Source organism: Bubalus kerabau, chromosome 7, assembly GCF_029407905.1.
Source record: "Bubalus kerabau isolate K-KA32 ecotype Philippines breed swamp buffalo chromosome 7, PCC_UOA_SB_1v2, whole genome shotgun sequence".
NCBI classification, from domain to species: domain Eukaryota; kingdom Metazoa; phylum Chordata; class Mammalia; order Artiodactyla; family Bovidae; genus Bubalus; species Bubalus kerabau.
This window is the reverse complement of record NC_073630.1, coordinates 80,584,454-80,591,939: the sequence shown is the minus strand read 5'-3', so window position 1 is coordinate 80,591,939 and position 7,486 is coordinate 80,584,454. Positions and strand designations below refer to the sequence as shown.

The following is a 7,486-nucleotide window of genomic DNA, read 5'->3' as shown; positions in this document are numbered from 1 at the left end:
GTTGCAAAAATAAAGTAATTTCTATGCCCCAACCAATAACACTGAAGAAGCTGAAGTTGAATGGTTCTATGAAGACGTATAAGACCTTTTAGAACTAACACCCCCAAAAGATGTCCTTTTCATTATAAAGGGCTGGAATGCAAAAGCACGAAGTCAATAAACACCTGGAGTAATAGGAAAATTTGGCCTTGGAGTACAGAATGAAGCAGGGCAAATTTAATAGAGTTTTGCCAACAGAAGACATTGGTCATAGCAAACACCCTCTTCCAATAACACAAGAGAAGACTGTACACATGGACATCACCAGATGGTCAATACTGAAATCAGATTGATTATATTCTTTGCAGCTAAAGATGGAGAAGCTCTATACAGTCAGCAAAAACAAGACCAGAAGCTGCCTGTGGCTCAGATCATGAACTCCTTATTGCCAAATTCAGACTGAAATTGAAGAAAGTAGGAAAAAACAATAGACCATTCATATATGACCAGAATGAAATCCCTTAAGACTAAACAGTAGAAGTGAGAAATAGATTTAATGGACTAGATCTGATAGAGTGCCTGATGAACTAGGGATGGAGGTTCATGGCACTGTACAAGAGGCAGGGATCAAGACCATCCCCAAGAAAAACAAATGCAAAAAACCAAAATGGTTGTCTGAGGAGGCCTTACAAATTGCTGTGAAAAGAGAGGAAAAAAGCAAAGGACAAAAGGAAAGATTTACCCATTTGAATGCAGAGTTCCAAAGAACAGCAAGAAGAGATAAGAAAGCTTTTCTCAGTGATAGTGCAAAGAAATAGAGGAAAACAATAGAATGGGAAAGGCTAGCGATCTCTTCAAGAAAATTATAGACACCAAGGGAATATTTCATGCAATGATGGGCTCAATAAAAGGCAAAAATAGTATGGACATAACAGATGCAGAAGATATTAAGAAGAGGTGGCAAGAATACACAGAAGAACTGTACAAGAAAAGATCTTCATGACCCAGATAATCACGATGGTGTGATCACTCACCTAGAGCCAAACATCCTGGAATGTGAAGTCAAGAGGGCCTTACGAAGCATCATGACAAACAAAGCTAGTGGAGGTGATGAAATTCCAGGTGATGAAATTCCAGCATACTAAAAGATGATGCTGTGAAAGTGCTGTACTCAATATGTCAGGAAATTTGGAAAACTCAGCAGTGGCCACAGGACTGGAAAAGGTCAGTTTTCCTTCCAATCCCTAAGAAAGGCAATGTCAAAAATGCTCAAACTACTGGACAATTGCAGTCATTTCACATGCTAGCAAAGCAATGCTCAAAACTCTCCAAGTCAGACTTCAACAATATGTAAGCCATGAACCTCCAGATGTTCAAGCTGGACTTAGAAAAGGCAGAGGAACCAGAGATCAAATAGCCAACATCTGCTGTGTCATAGAAAAATCAAGAGAGTTCCAGAAAAAAACATCTATTTCTGCTTTACTGACTATGCCAAAGCCTTTGACTGTGTGAATCACAATAAACTGTGGAAAATTCTGAAAGAGATGGGAATACCAGACAACCTGACCTGCCTCTTGAGAAATCTGTATGCAGATCAGGAAGCAGCAGTTAGAACTGGACATGGAACAACAGGCTGGTTCCAAATAGGAAAAGGAGTACGTCAAGGCTGTATATTGTCACCCTGCTTATTTAACTTATATGCAGAGTACATCATTAGAAACGCTGGGATGGAGGAAGCACAAGCTGGAATCAAGATTTCAGGGAGAAATATCAATAACCTCAGATATGCAGATGACACCACTCTTATGGCAAAAAGTGAAGAGGAACTAAAAAACCTCTTGATGAAAGTGAAAGAGGAGAGTGAAAAAGTTGGCTTAAAGCTCAACATTCAGAAAACTAAGATCTTGGCATCCAGTCCCGTCACTTCATGGCAAATAGATGGGGAAACAGTGGAAACAGTGTCAGACTTTATTTTTGAGGGCTCCAAAATCACTGCAGATGATGACTGCAGCCATGAAATTAAAAGATGCTTACTCCTTGGAAGAAAAGTTATGACCAACCTAGACAGCGTATTAGAAAGCAGAGACATTACTTTGCCAACAAAGGTCTGTCTGGTCAAGGCTATGGTTTTTCCAGTAGTCATGTATGGATGTGAGAATTGGACTATAAAGAAAGCTGGGTATCACAGAATTGGTGCTTTTGAACTGTGGTGTTGGAGAAGACTCTTGAGAGTCTCTTGGACTGCAAGGAGATCCAACCAGTCCATCCTAAAGAAGATCAGTCCTGTGTTCATTGGAAGTACTGATGTTGAAGCTGAATCTCCAATACTTTGGCCACCTGATGTGAAGAGTTGACTCATTTGAAAAGACCTTGATGCTGGGAAAGACTGAAAGCAGGAGGCGAAGGGGATGACAGAGGATGAGATGGTTGGATGGCATCACCGACTCAATTGACACGAGTTTGGGTAAACTCTGGGAGTTCGTGATGTGCAGGGAGGCCTGGCCTGCTGCAGTCCATGGGGTTGCAAAGAGTTGGACACAACTGAGCAACTGAACTGACTGACTGACTCGTTGCCTCTTTTCCTTGGCTAATAGCATTATTTCTGTTATGATTAATTAGCAGTGACACAATAAAAGACAGGATTGTGTTTTCCACTTCACTAGGATATTAAACATTTTGCTTATGGCTAAAAATCTAGTTTTAGTAGGAATTTATGTTTTTATTAATTTCCCTGAGTATTAAGTAATTTATAAGGCAGACTTACATCACATCTTATTAAATTGATTTTGTGTAGGAAAAAACATGAGAATAGGATATTCTACAACCCAATTTATTTCTGATACATGATTTACAAGCTAGAGATAAATTGGTTGAATAAAAGGCAAAGTAAAACCAGAGATATCTGAATGACACCATTCACTGCAAGAGATATAGCTTTCTCAACCATTTATATTCCCAATAGTAAGCTAATAGACAAATAAAGGTTACTAAAGAATTGGTGCTATGTGTCATTTGGTCACAGTAATTAAGGGTACATTTGGCAGAAATCAGATATTTATTGTCCATTACAGAGAATGATTGGTTTATTTATTCACAATCTATTGGTTTTGATCACAAAGTTTGTTAGGGATTTTCCATAACATCTTACAGAAAAGCATCAACAAGATTTTTGGCCAACCCAGTACTAGCTGCATGACAAGACATTGCAGGGTAAATTGTTTATACTGTTAATTATATAAAGAGAGTATTGCATTATATTAGCATACCCATTCTGGAATATTTGCTTTGATGGTAATGTATGCATTATAAAGTTGACTCAATTTAAAATCAACACTGCTGCTGTGTAGATTGTTTAAATCATATTACTTTAATAGAGTACTTGCTGATAGAAAATGAAAAATGAAGGGTCAACAGTGGTTTTCTCTTCAAGTTTTACACTCTGAATGGTAGTAAAATTCCTCATGGCCGAGAGATGAAAAGACTGATGTCCTGAAACCATGTGCATTTCCACTATGGTTATGCTGCAATTGAAAAGCATATTTCCTAATACTTGTGAAATTTACCATTAAGGTAAAGCCACTCCTTCAGATAATGTTCTACAGATATTTGAGGTGATTCTCTGAAGAGTATCTTGAAGTTATTTTCCAAAGTTTTCTGTTAACTCTGATATATATCTGCAGTATTCTCATTCTATTGTGAATAAAATGCTACTGGTATCACATTTAAAATGGCAGAAGATCATGTAATCTTTCTTCAATTTATATGACATAATCATTAAGAGAAGGTTACCATTTCCTTCTCTTGGGATCTTCCCAACCCGGGGATTGAACCCAGGTCTCCTGCATTGCAGGCAGACGCTTTACCATCTGAGCTACCAGGGAAGCTCTGCAATCATATATAGTATGTTATTATTTTTAATCTGAAATAGTGGTGAGAACTTTAAAACATCTAAGTTTCTTTTTTGTTTTCTGGCTTTTGGTAGATAAAGAATCATAGAAACAACCTTATTGTCTGGGTTCAATGAGCTGGATTGAGTAAGAGTTGTATACCATGCTGGATTTAATGTAGACAGTTCCTCTAAAATGAGAAGGAAAATGTGATGCCATATGGAGAGATATGGGATCTGGAGATATGGACTAGAGCATGCATATAACCTACATATTCTGGCTTTTGCTAGTGCTATTCAGATTTAAGCCCCTAACAGCTTTCTGGTCATTTGGGTGCACTTGACAGAAATGAGGCACAGTGTATAAAAGTAAATATGTTTTTATGTACCTTACCATGCTGATATATAGTATTGACAGCCATTTCTTTTGTTTGTAGTGAATTTAAAGAGAAACTTTAAGGAACAGAAAATATTCAGATATTTCAAAGAAATTTTCTGAGCAATTTGGTATAATAGTAATAATGTTTAGTAAGCAGTTAAAGATATTTTATAAGCATGACTCTGTGATACCTCTGCCAGATTTACATTGACAATTTAGTTTTCCAACATTGTTACAAGATTGTACCATTACTATAGATGCAAGAAGTTAGAGCTGTATCAAACTTGAAGTAAAATTATATTATGAGGAAACCAAAAAATGATGTATCTATACTACATGTTTTCATCAATTCTTTTTCTTTTCTTTCTTTTTTTTTTTAACACCAAAACCAGTTTGTGTAGGGCTATAGCCAATTAACAATGTTTTGATACTTTCAGGTGAAGAGTGAAGGGACTCAGCATACATGTACATGAATCCATTCTCCCTCAAACACCCTCCCATCCAGGCTGGCACATAACATCATCAATTGTTTTTCATTTCCATTTATTTTAAATAGAAAGGAAGTTTTGTTTGACTAACCATCTCATACTGTACCTAAATATTACTATATTTACCTGCAAGAAAAGAATCACCAACCTATATAAAAATGTACTTTAACTGTACATTTTATTTTCCTGTATTAGCTAGTACATGCAAATGTTTATTTCTTCCTCCATTATTAGTGGTCTCTTCAAATTTCTAGTTTTAGCTGGCTTAAGAATTCTTTTTAAACATATTTTTGAGATACTCTTAATTTTCACTTCTCTTTTCAGTGTCTCTACCTTTGGAAGAAAAGAGTGTTTTCAGCACACTTCCTTCTACTTTCTAATGGAAGAAGAGAGGCTGACACATCCCATCCTATCTGCTTGATCCATAACCTAGTTGCCTTTTGGTCACTCAAGAGGTAACAGTGACCCTTGTAAGCTTATTGCTGCTTTATTTATCTGTAAAACCTTTTATCCTCTATCTCAGTGCCCTTTGTTTTCCCCATTTTATTTTCTGCCTTTACTTTCTGGATCATTTTCATGTGTTCTTTAAATCAAACAGGCTGTTTCTGCAAGGTTAATATCCTATGTATTTTTCCCCCCTTTGGTCTTTGATCATTTTCTCCATTTCCCTGGTCCTTCATATGGCTCATTTACAACTTCACATAAAAGTTTATTTCTTTGAATTCCCTGAAATCAACCCGTGAATACTTTATGTTTTCTCCTCAGCTCCATCCCACTTACAGCTCTGTTTTTCAATGTATTTCCTTTAGCAGAGCATACATTTATCCCACTGTGCCTTTTTACTCCTGGGGTTTGTTTGGCTGCTCTTTAAGAGCTTTGTGTAGAATTTTTGTTTTGGGACCAAGAGATCCAGATATCATTCATAATGAAAGCTCTTCAGCTCTTTTATTTCAAGCCTATTTCTTGTGAAGCTGCAGCAAACATTTCGAAATGGCTTTTACCTCTTCCTCACTACAGAGTAAATAGTCTTATGCAGGGATGAGATCTCCCACTTTATATGCTTTTTCTGGCTTCCTGCCATGTCACTGGATCGCACAGTGATCAAAACCGTATTGTCATCCAGATGCGTACAGTATATGCAAATAATGCTGATGTTTTTACAAAGTTATGGCTAAAAGTTTTAAGTGCATTGTGGCAAAGTGGAAAAATATTTCTCCAGGGAACATCGCACACTGACATATGCAAATAATAGGCTTAGCCTAAACGAACTGCGAGGTTGTGTTCAGTTCTCTTTCATTAACAACAGAAGATGAATTGGCTGAATTATAGCTGAAATAAGTTGCAATTAGACTTCCAGAAACCCATATGATTCTAAACATAAGGATGTGAGGCTATGGGCTGCATTACACAGAGATATTGGAGAATTACCAACAATGGTGTTTCTGAAAAGCAAGGAAGTTAAATTCTTTTGTAAGGTATGGAATGTCTCGATATAGGGGAATATACTCTATCTCTTTTGGGAATTCTATTGTCCTTTCTAGCACTATAATTTTTTTTTTAATTTATTTGGATAAAAGTTTTCTTGATGGTGAGCCAAAACTTCTGTGTGTAAATTCTGCTCCTGGGACTATGTTCCAGCTGCAGGATGCTGGCTTTATGCTCCTGTCAAAACACTTAAATTTCTGGAGAGTAACTTATGGACTAAGAGAATCTAACCAATGGAGTCATTAGCTTTTCCTCATTTCATTTAGCCAGTATCTCTATTTAACTATTTTTCAGCTCCAGTGAAAATAGTATTCCTCTTAAAAATTCCTTGTTGATACTTATTTCTACATTTACCAATATATACACTTAATTTTGGGTGAAGAGTTAGATTTTTATGTTTTCTTCTTTGATATTTTCTGAGCCAAAAGTTGAAATTTATTTTCCCTCAACTTAATTACTAACTAAAAAGCCACATGGGCAGTCTGAAATATTGAAAAGACTGTATTTCAGCTAAATTTGTGACTTTCTAACATTGATTTTTGCTAGAGCCATAAATAAATGCAGCCTTTTATTTGCTAATTTAGTTTAATAGATAATAGAAGTATAGAAGCATTTATGTTTCTAAATGTTATTTTCAAAAAGCAAGTTCAATATTGTTTTAAATTTCAGTCTTTAAGTGGAAACAATATCATTATATATGTTGTATATGAATGGCAAATTTTGACAAACACTTCAAAGCGTTAGGAGAAGGCAATGGCACCCCACTCCAGTACTGTCGCCTGGAAAATCCCAAGGATGGAGGAGCCTGGTGGGCTGCAATCCATGGGGTTGCTAAGAGTTGGACATGAGGGAGCAACTTCACTTTCACTTTCCACTTTCATGCATTGGAGAAGGAAATGGCAACCCACTCCAGTGTTCTTGCCTGGAGAATCCCAGGGATGGAGAAGCCTGGTAGGCTGCAGTCCATGGGGTCGCACAGAGTCGGACACGACTAAAGCGACTTAGCAGCAGCAGCAGCTGCAGCAGCAGGAGAAGGCAATGGCACCCCACTCCAGTACTCTTGCCTGGAAAATCCCATGGATGGAGGAGCCTGGTAGGCTGCAGTCCATGGGGTCGCTAAGAGTCGGACACGACTGAGCGACTTCACTTTCAAAGCGTTATTAATGACTGCTGTTTGGGTTATATGACTAGAGTCTCATGAAGGGAATAGGAAAGAAAGATAATGTTTACTTAACATTTTACACTACCACATTTTTCCATGAGTAAGTA

At 37.1% G+C, this 7,486-nt stretch overlaps 1 non-coding gene across 1 annotated transcript; it reads right to left on the bottom strand.

Annotated features, from left to right (window-relative positions):
• Positions 1-3,788: 3,788 nt before the first annotated feature.
• TRNAC-GCA (transfer RNA cysteine (anticodon GCA)) lies at positions 3,789-3,860 on the bottom strand. Its single transcript has one exon. It is a non-coding gene; the product is annotated as a tRNA-Cys (tRNA).
• Positions 3,861-7,486: the final 3,626 nt, after the last annotated feature.